Consider the following 16,378-nt stretch of genomic DNA (forward strand, 5'->3'; position numbering starts at 1 on the left):
ACGGACATCCCCCTGCTGTCCACGCCACCTCCTCCTGAGATCAGTGAAAGTGTAATAGACCAAGGGAAAGGAGGAAAATCAGGGGCCCGCCCCCAAACAGTGTTCATCATAATAGTTCATCAGATTTAGGTTAAAATGTAATGATGTACTATTAAGTGACACTATTAAGGGACACTATTAATGGTGTCCCTGCTCAGCTGACAGGTTTCCCTCCTCTGTTCCTGTCTTTTCTGACACATCCAGAAATCTAGTACCACCGGCATAGGAGTCCTGGATTTTTAAATCTGCCCCCTAATTTGTCACAACTTTCAAAAACCCAGGTTTCATCCCTCACCGGTTCTTTTAGATATCCCAGCAGTATCCAATTCAAGACACCCTGCTGTGGGCCCCGTGGGCACCATGAGCCACAGGGACGGCAGGCTCCCTGCCCCCAGGTGCAGAGCTCAGGAAGCAGGTAGGCAGCAGCAGGAGCGATTTGCAGTGTTCACATCTCATTTCTGAAAGTGCCAAGCACGGCCAGAAGAGGGCGAGATTCATCCCAGCATAGGGCCCCCAGCTGGAATCACAAATGCAGCAAACACCACACTCCTTCCTGACTGCTCTGGTAGTCTGTGTGATTAAAACCCTCCCTCTGCAGACTTTCTCCGTATTAACATTATCTTCATGTTGCACACATCGTATTCAGGGACAGAAAATGATGTCACAGGAACTATTGAAGATATTCTTACTATCTTAAGTATAATCTTTTATAGATGTCAAAGTGACACTATGTGAAGAACCATTTCTTTCAAAGAGCAGAATTCCTTTCTATTTATTCTGATGCTTGACCACTTTTGAGGTCTTGGTCTATGGTCAACTCTACTCCTGTGGAAGGTGTTTTGATTCCCATGCAGATCACAGAGGAGGCAGGAGTGGGACAGGGGAGGTTGTGACATCCAGGGGTGAGCTATTTGGAGACACTCCTTCCCTTGATGGTACATCTTGCATCTCATGTTGTGGTTGAGAGGGGTACCGGCAGGTGGAGGAAAGGTGTCGCGTGGGAAGGAAACTTGGGCAGATCAGAGTTTGAACTGAGTCTTTCCTGGTCCAGGCAGCTGTGATCCTGCATATAAGGATGGGTAGTGGGGGTGGGGGTGGGGGGTGGCAGGGACTGCAGTGGGTGAGGGAGGGCACCACAGAATTATAGGACTTTTTCTTCCCTGGGTTGGGAAGATCCTCTGGAGAAGGAAATGGCAACCTACTCGAGTATTCTTGCCTGGAAAATCCCATGGATGGAGGAGCCTGGCAGGCTACTGTCCATTAGGTGGCGAAGAGGTGGACATGACTGAGCAACTTCACTTCATCTCTCAGACCACAGAAAGACCCTAAAGATCATTTGGTTCAATGCTTATCTTTTAATGATGCCCAGGAAGGTTGTGACAAGTTTATGATCTGAGAACTAGAATAAGGGCCTAAGGCCCCTGGGTGGGTGAATGGAAGCCTTCAAGATGCCATCGTCTTTCCTTGTCTTATTATTATGTATTGAAAGCAAACTAACCCACAACCCCAAATTATAGTGGTTTAACACAGCAGAAGTTACATCTTGCTTGTTGAACCATTTAAAGTCTGTCTGGTGGGTACCTTTCATGCAGTGATTCAGCAATGCAAACATCTTTTGTTCTGTGGCTTCCTTCATCCCCAGGGCATTGAAATTAGTTGTTAGATTGAGACAGGTAGAAAGAGGGAGTGAAGGATTGCATGTGAGATGGGCAGGCCTGGAAGTGGGGTATCTCACTTCTTTCTATTCATATTCTACTGGCTGGAAGCCTCTTACAAGGCTGCCTTTCTGCAAAGGAGGTTGGGAAATGTAGTCCACCTGCGTGCCCAGGAAGGAGATGGGGTGGGTCTCCTTCCCCGCAGCACTGTCATTTTCAGGCTTTGGGAGGTTTTTGTTGAGTGGCAGAGGGTGTGTGATCTTTATAGTTGGATGGACTTGGGTTTGGATATTGGTTGGATGACCTTGGGCAAAGAATCAATCTCTTTCAGCCTCAGTTTGTTTAGCTGGGAAATGGGGCCGGCTTGTGGGGTCACCATGAGAATTAAATGGTTGTAAAATGTCTATGTCACAGTATACTTTCACCTTGATTTTAAATACCACTGGGATGAGAAGGAGGGGAAAGGAGGGGAAAGGAGGAGAAAACAGACTGAGTTCCTGTGTCTTATTTCCATCAGCCCTGTGTGCCTGAACTGCCAAGCAGGGCCCAGCTGAGTCCAGAAAGCATGCTCCATCAGATGCCTAGAGTGGTGGCATGTTCTTCTGTCTCGTATTAAACTTCAACACAATTCATCCTAATTGACATAGGGTTTTGAAAGGAAAACAAAAACAATAACTCAGGAGCATCTATTTTATTTGATTAATAACAATTCAGTCATTTAGCATCTAGTTCCCGCTTGAGATTTTAAGCCCTCATGCTCAGGCTGAAACTGACACAGCTAGAGAGCAATGATTTAACTATTTTCTTTTGAAAAAAATAAATTTCTGGCTAGCAGTGGAAAGAGAAATGATCTAAACAGCAGTTGTCACCTTTCACTTAGGGATTTTGATGCTCTAAGACGAAATCTGGCTCTCAGTAGGAAACAGAACTGCTTTCTCACCTTGGATAAGACCCTGGGGGAAGGGACATGGCTCAAGTCTGACATACCCAGGGCCTGGCACATTAAGGGTTTAATAAATATTTGCTGATATTGAATTAATAAATGAATGAAGACAGAAGACAGGTACACAAGTGATAACAATGAAAACAACCCATTTGCCTGACACACCAAGATTTGGGGCGGGGGCGGGGGGGGGGGCAGGGAACTCCCTCCATTGTAGTTTTGAACTCTGTGAATGGTTGCTTTAATTGTAAAGCTAATAATAAAATGTACAGACACACACCCACCCCACCCCCGCCACCATCACCCCCTACCCCACCCCCTCCCGCCGCCCCCAACACACACCCAGGGCGACATTCAACAGGGAAATAAAGCCAAGAAGCCTGACTGTGTTACTTTTCATGGCACTGTCCTTTAAAATAACCTTCCAAGCCCGGGTTAGTTAAGATGAGTGGCAATGGCATATTGAAAGTAATAAATAAAACGACGTCCGGGGCTTAGAAGGTTAACTTTTTTTTTCAAGAAATTATTTTCCCAAGCCCAAGGGTAAAATGGCGCCTGGAATTACCAAATGTGGTCCTGTAGTGCCCCCTGGTGCCCATTCTATGGAATTGCCAGAGCCTGTAAGCGTGCCCCGCTTTAGTCATTAGCATGATTCTTGATTTATTTATAAGCTTGGGGCTTACTTAGAGGCAGAGTGGAAGACGCAGGAGGAGGCTGGGAAAATCCTTTCTTTCAGTCCTTTTTCAAATGGGTTACCACCACAATGTCAAAATAATTAATACATTAACACTGGTATAATATTTAAAACTGAAGCCATGTGCTATCTTGAAAAAAAGCTCTTTCACCTCCAAAAAATTATTGGTTTTTAAATTTTATTTGTCAGAAGGCAGATTATTAAGCAGTTTCTTTTGCCCATTAAGAGGTTCTTTGTAAATCAGTTGGACAGAGGACAGTTTTTAATTTCAGAGATTAATTATCACATATAATAATTGAGCCATTTTTTATGTTTTTCTTGAGACCTATTCATTTAAATAAAAGACATACAGAGCTAGTCTATGAAACAAGAATGAAGATTTTGGATGAAATGTACAAGTACTTTGTCATTAAAAAGTGTGTTGAAATTTATTTCAATAAGGATATTCATATTCCCAGGAAAGGGAGACTAAATTATATGTATTTAGTAAGCAAAAATGGTGACAAGTAATTGTCAAGGATTTGAGGTTATTGGATATCTACGGGTGAATTTGGCTTAGCTCTAAATGTTGCAGCCAAGATTATGAAATGTGATGAAAGAAGGGCCTTTTCTTCTTCTATCCCCTCCATGATGACAAAAGTCAGCTTAATTCAGTTTGCAGATATTTAACTCTCAGTTCTAGGTGCCAGGTGCTTTACTGCACTTGACTGAGGCATAGGGGGTCCCTGCCCTTCAGGAGCTCCAGGCCCAAGAGGGAGACATGCCAGGAATTCCCACCATTTCCAATCCATAGGATGGATGCTGGGCTAGAGAGGAAGCAAGCAGGCTGAGCCTCGAAGGATGGAGCAATCAGGGGACACTTCCCTGGTGGACATGACCTTGGGAGACAGGAATTAACCAGGGGGAAAAAGAGGGTCAAGGGTGTTATAAGAAAGAGGCCCTGGCCCAGGCCAAGAAGCCAGAATTGCATTTCTGTCTAGTGAGGGTGTGTGAAGGGAAGAGGACCACGCCTTGAGAGCATCCCCAACTTGTGCACTAAACAGAGGCCTGGGCTACTCCGGAGGGTTTGGCAGGAGAGGGACATGAGGGTGAGTTGGAGGGGGCTGGAGATGGATCAATGGAGGGAGACAAAAGATTTTCAGTGCAACGATGGGTGTTGCGTCTCCAACTCTCTCCTGGCTTTGTCACTGGGGCTTACAGGGATCATTGCAATATGAGGAGAGAGCTGGGGGTAAAGAAAAAACCAAGAGCCTTGGAACTTGGTCCTCATTCAAACCCTGGCTTGGCCTCTGCCAACCTCTGGCGGGTTTCCTAACCTCTCTCAGCTTCAGTTTTTCTCTCCAGTGATTGGGCATAATCATGCCTACTTTACAGAACTGGGGTATAAATAGGAGAGGGGCTGACACATTGCAGGTGTCCTGTGTAAATGGTACTTAACTTTGATTAAAGTGAAAATGATTCACGAGTAAATGTTCCAAAGGAGCCTGGCCCCTGTATGCTCTCACAGCATCCTGAAACCATCCACAGTGCCTGGCTATGTAATTATACAATGATACCATTAATGCCTGCTCCTTCTAGCATGTAAGCCCCATGAGGTCAAGGGCTGTATATATTTTGTCACCACGATTCAAGTGCACCGCAGGTGCTAAAAATTGCCATCAGCCGAAATCCAGAACACTGACAACACCAAAAGCTGGTGGGATGTGGAGCTGCAGAAACGCTCATTCATTGCTGGTGGGAATGCCACATGGTACAGACACTCTGGAAGACAGTTTGGTGACTTTTTATAAAGCCAAACATACTCTTACTACACGATCCAGCAATGCACTCCTTAGTGTTTACCCAAAGAAGCTGAAACTTACATCCACACAAAAACCCACACACAGATGTTTATAGCAGCTTTATTCAAAATTGCCCAAGCTTGGAAACAACAAAGATTCCGTTCAGTTAAGTGAATGGATAAATAAATCATCCAGACAATGGAATATTACTCAGTGCTGAAAGGAAATGAGATATCAGGCCATGAAAAGACATGGATAACCTTAAATGAGTATCACTGGGTGAAAGAAGCCAATCTGAAAAGAATACATACTGTATGATTCCACTTATATGATGCTCTGGAAAAGGCAAGACTGTGGCCGCGGTGAAAAGAACACTGGTTGCCGGGGGTTGGAGACTGGGGGATGTGAATATGTGGAGCACAGAGGAGTTTTAGGCAGTGAAACTTTTCTGTCTGATACTGCTATGGTGGAGACACGTCGTTAGACATGTGTCCAAACCCACAGAACGTGCAATGCCAAGGGTGAGCCCTAACGTAAACTAAGGAGTTAGAGTGATAGTGATATGTCAGTGTTAGTTCATCAGTTGTAACTAAGGGACCATTCTGATGCAGGATGTTGATAGTGGAGGAGGCTCTCTGGGGACAGGGATATATGTGAAATCTCTGTACCTCCTCTTTATTTTGCTGTGAACCTAAAACTACTCTAGAACAATGAAGGAAGGACGGAAGACAATACCCGAGGACGGCTCTGCCAACATCTCATCTTGCTAGGGTGACGACAGAAGTGAAAACAGTAAAGGAACCCTCCACTGGGGGCAATATTCCCCACAACCCTCTGATTCTGGGACTGAGAACTTGTTTTGGAAAGAGCAGTTGAATTAGAGGTATTAGCATCCTCATTGTAGCCAGGTGTGAGGATGGAGCAGTGGCAGAAAGGTCTGGCTTCCAAGGCAAGACCTAGCTTCGAGTTCCAATCTCATCACCAACTTCTCCCAGCCTCCATCTGCTCATTTGTAGAGTAGGAGTAAGATGCTTTACTAGCAGAACCCTTCTGAAGATTAAACAAGATAATCCATTACAGACCCTTAGCACACACTCACACCTGTTATTATTAATTATTGAATTTACTGACAACAAAAAATCTGTGGTTTTCGTTCACTCTCGTGTCATAGCAGTACCCACATTTATTCTCTGCAGTAGGGACAAGTTACGCTACATTCAGCTTTACATTTCAAAGAAATCTTAAAAACAATTAACTCCTCTTTCATCACTAAATTCACATCAAAATTTGTCACTCTACAGATGAAAGTTGTATATAGTTGCATTGACCAATATTTATCATGTGCCCTTTTCAAGTTTCACATACATTTTTTGAATATATGTGTGTTTATATCTATTTTCATGAAATAAAGAAATTGATGTGTTTTTCTGTCTATATAAAATATAAGTTCATTTCTATACAAACATGAAAACGACGAGAGACTGGATGAGTTGGACTCACCCTGGGAGCCTGGTGGGCTGTCTTCCCTGGGGTCGCGTGGAGTTGGACACGACTGAAGCAACTTAGCAGCAGCAGTCACGCCGTGCACTAAGTGCTTGATAAATATACCATCGCTATTATTATACTACTTATATTTTTTTGCATGGGTCTCACCCTGCTCACACATTCTTCCCACAAGTAAGGGCCAAGTGCCCTATGCAGGACTCTCGGCTAGACTGGGAAGATCCAGAAAAGAACAATGTCACTGACCTCAAAAACTGAAGGCTCTAGAAGACGAGACAAAGGAGCAAGCAGCGGCCATCTAGGGTGTGAAGTCCTATGGCAGGAATGTGCCCAGCAGGTTGTGGAAACTCTGAGAACAGTTTTACAAGCTCCAAGCGCTTATGTCAGGGTGAGCCCTGGTCGGGGTGCAGATGACCAAAAGGAGCTGTTAGAGAGGGCTTCCTGGAATGTTCAGGGTTTTGTCTGGAGGACAAAGTGGAGCTGGCCAGGCAGAGATGATCCACCTGGTTCTCTGCCATGTAACTGGGGATAAGCTTCTTCCATATCTGCCATTGAGGCAGTCACAATGGGGATAGATTTTAAAAACGCATGCCTGCCTTAAAGATGGCATCCAATGCATCAGGAATGAAAAAACATGTCCTGTTTTGCTCAAAGGATACCAAACTCCCATCACTGAAAAGTGCCACCATCTCTTCCCTAAAGCCAGGGAGTATTCATATGGGGCCCACGGGGCATGCACCCTGCGTGAGGTGCCAGCCAGGGAGGTGTGATGTGTCCGCTGCTTGCTCATCCCCCTGGGCCTGGCTCTCACCATCCAGAATCTAATTAGGATGGCATTTCCATCTACTTACAATTTGCTAACCAAACAGCCGAGACAAGCTCCCTCCCACCCGCCACCTACCCGGACATGAGATGAGATGGGAAGTGATGGGCCTTCCTCTCGCTGCCCACATGAACACTTGAGTTAATCTGTATCTGGACCTTATGACTCAACAAATTATTTTGTGCATTTGCTTTATTGCAGACTAGTGGTTGTAATAAAATTAGTTCTATTCCACATTATTGGTTCATAATTACAATTACATGAACAAAACAGATACAATCTCACCAAGTCTTCTATGGCTGAGCAATTGAACTGACTGCACAAATTCTTTTTCCTTACCTCCCTTGTTCCAGTTTCATTTCAGGTTGATTTCAGAGCCATTAAAATTAAAAAAAAAAAAAAAAAGACTTAGACTTATTTCAGCTGGATTTCCCTACAGCTTTTAGGTAGATTGACTATATAATTTAGCGTCCAAACTGGGACAACTGTGAAAGTGAAAGAGAAGGTATTAATAGTTGAGTCGAGACAACAGCATCAGCCGGAACCGCCCCAGGCAGCTACCCAGTGTGGTTACCCTACTTTTGGGGGCGGACCACCCTCTCCAGCAGTCAGGGATTAGTCTTGTTGGTTGGCCTTGCTGCTTTTTCTGATTGTCTTTTTAAAAACGTTAATTTGGGGCAATCATCTTTGTAGATGAAACATTTCCCCTTGCTGCGTGGGTAGTTACAGTGCAGCTTCACAACAAATCTGAGAAATTAAGACGGCAAGAAACAAAGCGATATTTGCATCCAGACAGGTGGATGCTGGGGACTTGCTTTGACATGACCACTTCAAAGGGTAAAGGGAAATCTGCGCTTGCTGTTATTTAAATTTTAAGTGTGTGACCTGGACCACAATATGAAAATACACTTACCTTCCCCTAAGGCATAGGGACCTTTGCACAAAGTAGCTTTATGATCTCTCTCCATCCCACAGAAATCAGACTGCATAAATGAAAAGCTCACCTTTTGGCTTGAAAATGGAATATGCATCAGTAAATATGAGAATGTGTTTTTCTGGGAAATAACCCACACTTAGTCATATCTAGGTGGCATCCAGTGATGCTGACCTTGACTCTGGGTTGATTCAAGTGAAACTGGCTGTTTAGCATCCTTGTCATTAAAGTTGCCATCAGCCACCCATTTTCCACTCTTGGGCAGCCAAGGAATCGTTTTGCTTACTGAAATATCAGACTTTCTACTTTTGGTTTCTCCAGTGATACTGAAACATGTGAACCCGAGGCAGAAAAATAAAGTACCTTTGGTCCTTGAAGCAACAGTGATTTGTCTAAGCACAAGGACTGCATGGCAGATATGCCCTGCTCACCACCCTACCTGTCACTAAGGTCTGTGAGAAGACCAACCGTGATAATAACACCTAGTATAAGTGAGTGAAGTCGCTCAGTCGTGTCCGACTCTTTGTGACCCCGTGGACTGTAGCCTACCAGGCTTCTCCGTCCATGGGATTCTCCAGGCAAGAATACTGGAGTGGGTTGCCATTCCCTTCTCCAGGGGATCTTCCCGACCCAGGGACTGAACCTGGGTCTCCTGCATTGGAGGCAGACGCTTTAACCTCTGAGCCACCAGGGAAGCCCAAGTATAGGGACACATTTATTTTACTAATTAGCACACACACTGGTTATTTCCAGGCAATTCCTGAATGTCTCAGTGGTAAAGAATCCTCCTGGGAGCGTTGGATTCAATCCCTAGGTTGGAAAGATCCCCCGGAGAAGGAAATGGCAATGCACTGTAGTATTCTAGCCTGGAAAATCCCACGAACAGAGGAGGCTGGCAGGCTGTAGTTCATGGGGTCACAAAGAGTCAGACGCAACTTAGGGACTGAAGAGCAATGAACTGTAAAGTACCAGTACAACATGAGTATTATTCTCACTTCATTGTATTCTGGATGGAGTTGAACTATTTTGGATTTGTATCCAAATCTGTAAATGATAAATTGTATTTTCACAAGTTCATCCTTCACTAAAATGTAGCGTACATGTTTCCCTAACTGTCAGAAGCAACCTACACTTAGCAAGGTGGGCAGTAGCCTCAAGTTAAAATGTATATAGAGTCATAAGGAGCTCTAGAGAATAGATGGCTGCCACAAGGAAAGAAAGGAAGGCGAAAAAAGAGAGAGAGAAAGGAAGACAGGCAGGCAGGAAGAAGGAATTCATGATGGTTTCAAAATAACAATTTGCAATTCATCCTAAGTAACCAGGGGCAACCACGCATATGACCATCCAAAGGAAAATCTTGTTAGAATGAAGTCATCTTTTCCCTCAAAACAAGACAATCGAAAGCAGCAGGTGAATTTGCATAGCACTATCACCTTGTCATACGTGGAAATCTGATTTCTCTGTATGGTGTGATGGTCACAGGCACCCATGTGGACAGGGGCAGGGCAGCACCGCAGAGGGATAGTGGGAGCCCACAAACTAGATGCCTCCTGCAAAGAATCGTTGACAAGACAAATCTTCATCAATATACAAACGGTTATCTTTATCAAGAATGTTTGGTCTCTTATCTCATAATAAACCTGTCTGTGTTTGTGTGTATGGAGGGCAGATGCTGTTGAGTGAGTACATATTTGTGCGTGTGATGGTTTGAGAGCTCGTCTGGTGTGATGAAGGGAAGAAACAGGGTGTGGGGACCTGTTCTTTGTTTATTTTGCAGATAAATCTCGTCTCTAATCTGGACGCAGAGCAATGTCTTGTGCAAAGGAAAGGAAACCCTTCCACCATCCTGATGACACCCGTATAAATCACAGCCTTTATTTCTCTGCTGTGAGGGGCATTGCAGATCGGAGCAACGTCGCAGACTCTCATTGGGTGATGCTTCATTACTTGGTGGAAACTCCCCAGAGCCAAAACATTATTTAAATGTGATATGAAAATAAACATGATTTATATGTGTGTCGTCTGCCGAGACGTTCTTGCCAGTTACTGCCCATGCTGTTATGCATCAGGAATAGGGCCTCGATTTATCGCCAGCTCAAGCTACACACATGCTCCATGACAAGATGTTGTCTCCATTCTCAAGTTCCAGGAAGGAGACGGTGTTTGCTGAGTGGTGGGTTTCAGATATTCAGAGGTGTCATTGACTTTTATGGGCCAAGGATGTATGTGCACATGTGCTTGCATGTGAACTTGTGTTGGGCCGAGTATGTGTGTGCACGTGTGAGTGCATGTGTGCTTGTGTTAGGCTGAGGATGTGTGTGCATATGAACTTGTGTTACGCTGAGGATGTGTGTGCATATGTGTGTGTGTGGACTTGTGTTAGGCTGAGGATGTGTGTGCACGTGTGTGCGTGTGGACTTGTGTTATGCTGAGGATGTGTGTGCATATGTGTGTGTGTGGGCTTGTGTTAGGCTGAGGATGTGTGTGCACGTGTGTGCGTGTGGACTTGTTACGCTGAGGATGTGTGTGCATATGTGTGTGTGTGGGCTTGTGTTAGGCTGAGGATGTGTGTGCATATGTGTGTGTGTGGGCTTGTGTTAGGCTGAGGATGAGTGTGCATGTGTGTGTGTGGACTTGTGTTAGGCTGAGGATGTGTGTGCACATGGGTGCGTGTGGACTTGTGTTAGGCTGAGGATGTGTGTGCATGTGTGTGCATGCGGGCTTGTGTTAGGCTGAGGATGTGTGTGCACATGTGTGCATGTGGACTTGTGTTAGGCTGAGGATGAGTGTGCATGTGTGTGTGTGGACTTATGTTAGGCTGAGGATGTGTGTGCACATGGGTGCGTGTGGACTTGTGTTAGGCTGAGGATGAGTGTGCATGTGTGTGCGTGTGGACTTGTGTTAGGCTGAGGATGTGTGTGCACATGGGTGCGTGTGGACTTGTGTTAGGCTGAGGATGTGTGTGCACGTGTGTGCGTGTGGACTTGTGTTAGGCTGAGGATGAGTGTGCATGTGTGTGCGTGTGGACTTGTGTTAGGCTGAGGATGTGTGTGCACATGTGTGCGTGTGGACTTGTGTTACGCTGAGGATGTGTGTGCACATGTGTGCATGCGGGCTTGTGTTAGGCTGAGGATGTGTGCGCATCTGAACTTGTGTTAGGCTGAGGAGGTGTGCGCATATGAACTTGTGTTAGGCTGAGGATGAGTGTGCATCTGAACTTGTGTTAGGCTGAGGAGGTGTGCGCATATGAACTTGTGTTAGGCTGAGGATGTGTGCGCATCTGAACTTGTGTTAGGCTGAGGAGGTGTGCGCATATGAACTTGTGTTAGGCTGAGGATGTGTGTGCATCTGAACTTGTGTTAGGCTGAGGATGTGTGCGCATCTGAACTTGTGTTAGGCTGAGGAGGCGTGTGCACGTGTGTGCGTGTGGGCTTGTGTTGGGCCCTGGGCCACACTCATGAGAAGGACGCAGGGAACAGATACTTTGTACTCAGGTGCATCAGTTTCTGACGGCAGCTGAATGGTGTTTCTGGTGAAAAACAGAAAGAAGAAAACACCATTTCCATTTCGGCCCAGGGCTGGGGCCCACATGTTTAGCTCAAAGTCAGCAGAAGTCTCTGAAAAGCAGATTTGAATTAATAAATGTCAGCAGGTCTTCAGCCCAAATGGAATTTGATTCACAGGAAGATGCGCAGTTGGGATGTTTCCATTACAAAGAGCTACAGGGAAAGGCTTGTCTTTGAGGGTGAGGACGATCCCCCAGGTGCCGACGTGGAGCTTTGATGATCACTGTCTTTCCCACTGGGCTATCATCAACACTCAGAAACTGTGGGGCCCTTTGTGAGCCCTACCACATGCCATGGGTGCCATTTCACTGCTCCAGAAGGGCAGGAGCGGTGTCCAAGCTGAGAGTAGACACCCCTGAATGAGCAGGTGACGGGCTCTGTACAAGACAAGACATCCCAAGCTGATCCTCACGACAGCCCTGCCTTCATGTCCATTTTGAAGATGAGGAAACTAAGGGCCGCAGACGGAAAAAGTCCCAGAGCTTGGAACTCTATAGGCCTAGAGAATCCAGGTCTTCTCCTTCCAGGGCCTCTTTCTCAGGACAGACTCTTAACTGGTAGTTTTACCAATCTTGTCTCCAGCTCCCCATCCTCTGTTTTGCAAGATTAAGGGTTCTAAGTGATATCTAAAATGGTGAGAACCTACACCAAATCATTTTTATTTATTTATTTATTTATTTATTTTTATTTTTTTACATAAGTAGTGCCTCTTTTAAAATAAATTAAAAATAAAACGCTGTGGTGTCTGTAAAATTATAAATATTTCTAGTCCACTTTACAGAATGTCAAAATGCTTATAAATGCATTATCTCCTAGTAAATGCACACGGCAGCACTGGAGCCAGTCAAAAACAAACGCTAAAAACCAGTCATCACACTGGCCCATGGAAACATCTAGAGTTATACTTCCTACCATTAGAAAAATTGAACTAAATAAGGAAAAAAAACAAAGGAGAGAAAAGAAATTTTACAAAATGGCAACTAGCATGACCTACAAGAGTGTACTGAAGTTATCTTCCTTCAATTTAGTAACAAAGTCCTACTGGAATGAACATTTATGGATAACTAAGTTATTAGGACAGTGTTCCTCTTAGTGCCCAGGGCAAAAATACAAGCTATGTCAAAATAATTTCTACATTCTATAAGGAAAGACAGACTTTGAAAACGGAGTGACTGTTTTAAAAACCAGAATATAAGATTTAGCCAGAATGTTCAAGACTGACAGGTTCTGATGGAGTGAAATCTTCACTGGCAACAAAATAAAAAATCTGAATCTTATGGATGCTGCTTATTTTTACCCATGTGAAGGAAGGAAACATGATTGCAGGTACCACACACACTGACAGGCTAAAATAAGAAATTATGAACAATTTAAGTAACTAAAACGTTTCCCATTGAAACATAAAAACATGACTTCCAAATTGATTCAACTTGTAATATGTCTCTTAGAAGAAGCTGTTTTAGTTCTATGGACTGTTGAATTGCCCTTTTCATATAAATACTTCCTCCATCTTCAAATAAACGGCTTCTGAATGGCAATGACTCCCTCAGGGTGGGAAAGTAGTCTTTGCAAACTTGGTTCCAAGGCGATTCATCCCATCAAGTCTATAGTATCTCTAAATCTACATGTCTAACTTCAGGATTTAGTTTTTTCAGTTCCTTCTCAAGTCTATCTACTTCAGCTCCTAAAGTATCAATAATATTTTCTCCATGTTTAGGCATAAAGGTCTCTAGTTCTTCAGGAGTCTTCACTTCTTGAATTTCTTGTAGCATTTGGTCAAAATCTTGTTTTTCCAAATACGATCTCCTAACAACTCGTCCATCGAAATCCACTTCTGCCTTAAATCTCACTTTCCCTAATACCAGGTCTGTGGCTTTAACATCATGAATTGCCCTTACTGATGGATCGTTCTCCAGGAGTTCAGTAAGCCGTTGTACTTGTTCTGGCTGGATGGATCGCCCTAAGAGTGCTTCTGTGTTAGTGTAGATGAGGAATGCTGAGACCACGCCTAATAGGGTGCCCACACCCAAAGAACCCAGGCTGTCATACAGCGGGTTCCCTGTTATGGAGGTTAGGCCCATACAAGTGGCTGCTATTGTCACTCCCAACACTGCTGCAGTATTCTCCAGTAATATAACATTTGTACTAGGATCACGACTTTCCATTACATACTTGTAAAATGACATTCCTTTGGCCCGAGCACTCCTACGAAGCTCATTTACAGCAACAAGAAGTGTTGCTCCTTCAGATACTAATGATCCCGCTAAAATACAGTATGCCCATAGAAGAGATTCTATTGGTTGAGGATTGAGCAATCCCATGATTCCATGGTACCAAGATAATCTTGCGCCCATCATGAATATACCAACACCACTAATTAGTGAAGCAATATAGCGCATATTTGAAAATCCATACGGATGAGTAGGATCTGGTGTCTGAACAGACTTACTGATGCCCAATGCTAATAAGGCCTGGTTGCAAGTATCAGATAAAGAGTGTATCGCTTCTGAAAACATGCTTGCTGAACCCGTATAAATCCAAGCAAGAAATTTGAAGAAGCAGTTTAATCCATTGATGCAAATGGCAACCATCACCACTTTCCCTGGCCCCTTAAAAAAAATTGATGCCGTTCGAGAGCGTGGCTTGGTATTTCCCAGAAAGTCTCTATATTCCCTCAGTATTTTTTGGTTTCTAAATAGTCTTTCTCTATATTCTATTTCTGCTTCCTTACGAAGTTTTTTCTCTCTGGCAAGAGCCTCAGGGCTTCCCCAAACTTCCAAAGATTTTGCCTCCACATCTGATCTCAAGTATACAGTAAAGGACTCAGTATCTTCATGAGGACTTCGTCGTCTGATTTTTCGAAGCTGTTCCAGATCACTGGATTTGAGGCAGAATTCATTCATTGCTCTGACTCCAGTGATGAAATTATTCTGAGTATACTTTGGTCCATATTCCCTCTTTTTAAGAACTGCTTTGACTCTTACTTGGAGAGGTTCTTGCTTAATAATTGGAGCTTTCAGTTCTGCACCCATATTTTCTGCTGCTTCATCAAATGAAGGTACTTTTTCCATTTTCTGAGTTTGTGATCCCTGTCCTTCTTTCTGAACACTTGTGGAATACAACTTTACTTGATTCAGTGTACAGCATGGAACACTGTTTGAAAAGCTTCCAAATGTCACTAAACTCTGCCATTCCTGGCGGTCGCTGGAGCCCTGGGCCGCAAATCATTTTTAGACTGATATGGGGAAGCAAATAAAGAAACTTACAAATATACTCAATTAGGATTTTATTTTCCCTTTACACTTATTTGACTGAGTTGTAGTCTTGTTTCTTTTAAATCATGTCTTTCAAACTATGTTTATAGGCTTTTATTTTAAATAAGAGAGTGGGGAGTGGGCTAAATGGGTGAAGGGGGTCAAAAGTATAAACCAGTTATAAAATACAAGTCCTGGGGATGTAACATATAGTGTGTTGACTATAGTTAACAATAATGTATTGCATACTTGAAAGTTACTAAGAGTAAATCTTAAAAGTTTTCATCACAAGGCAAAAAACATTTCATAACTCTGTGATTGATGTTAACTAGACTTACTGCTGATCATTTCACAATGTGTGCAAAGATAAGATCGTTATGCTGCACATCTGAAGCTAATATGATGTTATGTCATTATACCTCAATTAAAAATAAATGAATGAGTATTTTAAAAATAAAATTGAAAAAGAAAAAGACAGTAACTCTGGAGGGTCTAAATAGGGAGACTTTTTATTTTTAAGAAAAGAAAAAACTTTTACTTTTGAAATAACCTCGGATATACATTAAAGGTGCAAAAAATAGTAACAAGAATTATTGTAAATTCAGATTCTTCAAATGTTAATATGTCACCATGTTTCCTTTCTCTCTCCGTGTGTGTGTTTGTGTGCGTGTTAACACTTTTCTGAATGGTCTGGAAATTGTAGACATGCTGCCTTTTACTCCTGAATGTATTTCCTAGATTCATTTATACAACCACAGTGCAGATATTAAATCCAGGAAAGCAACATCGCTAACTTGCAGATCTTTTTCGAATTTCAGTACTTGTCCTACTAATGTCCTTTCTAGAAAAATGTCTTCACATACTTTGGGTTTGTGTTAGACCTGTGTTCCACTTGTGGGGACTTGTGTGAGTCTGCATTTTAGGCTATTTATCTAAAAACTCAATATTACCACACATACACACACATATATACATATTTTTATATACAATTCTGTTTTTATGGTTGTAATGAAATATCCATACTAACAAATTAAAAATCCTTATATTCTAACTAAAAAAATCAAACCAAACTCTAGATTTCTCCATGCATTTCTGTTTCGTGTGAGTCTCTTTACACATCGATTTGGACCCTCTCTGATGCTGCACCTCTGCCTGTTCACAAGGTTTCCGAAAGTCTCAGCCATGA

At 43.3% G+C, this 16,378-nt stretch overlaps 1 pseudogene; it reads right to left on the reverse strand.

Annotated features, from left to right (window-relative positions):
* Window positions 1–12,640: 12,640 nt before the first annotated feature.
* LOC138439709 (proton-coupled zinc antiporter SLC30A9, mitochondrial pseudogene) lies at window positions 12,641–15,096 on the reverse strand (annotated as a pseudogene).
* Between the last annotated feature and the right edge of the window lie 1,282 nt (window positions 15,097–16,378).

Source organism: Ovis canadensis, chromosome 4 (genome assembly GCF_042477335.2).
Source record: "Ovis canadensis isolate MfBH-ARS-UI-01 breed Bighorn chromosome 4, ARS-UI_OviCan_v2, whole genome shotgun sequence".
NCBI classification, from domain to species: Eukaryota; Metazoa; Chordata; class Mammalia; order Artiodactyla; family Bovidae; genus Ovis; species Ovis canadensis.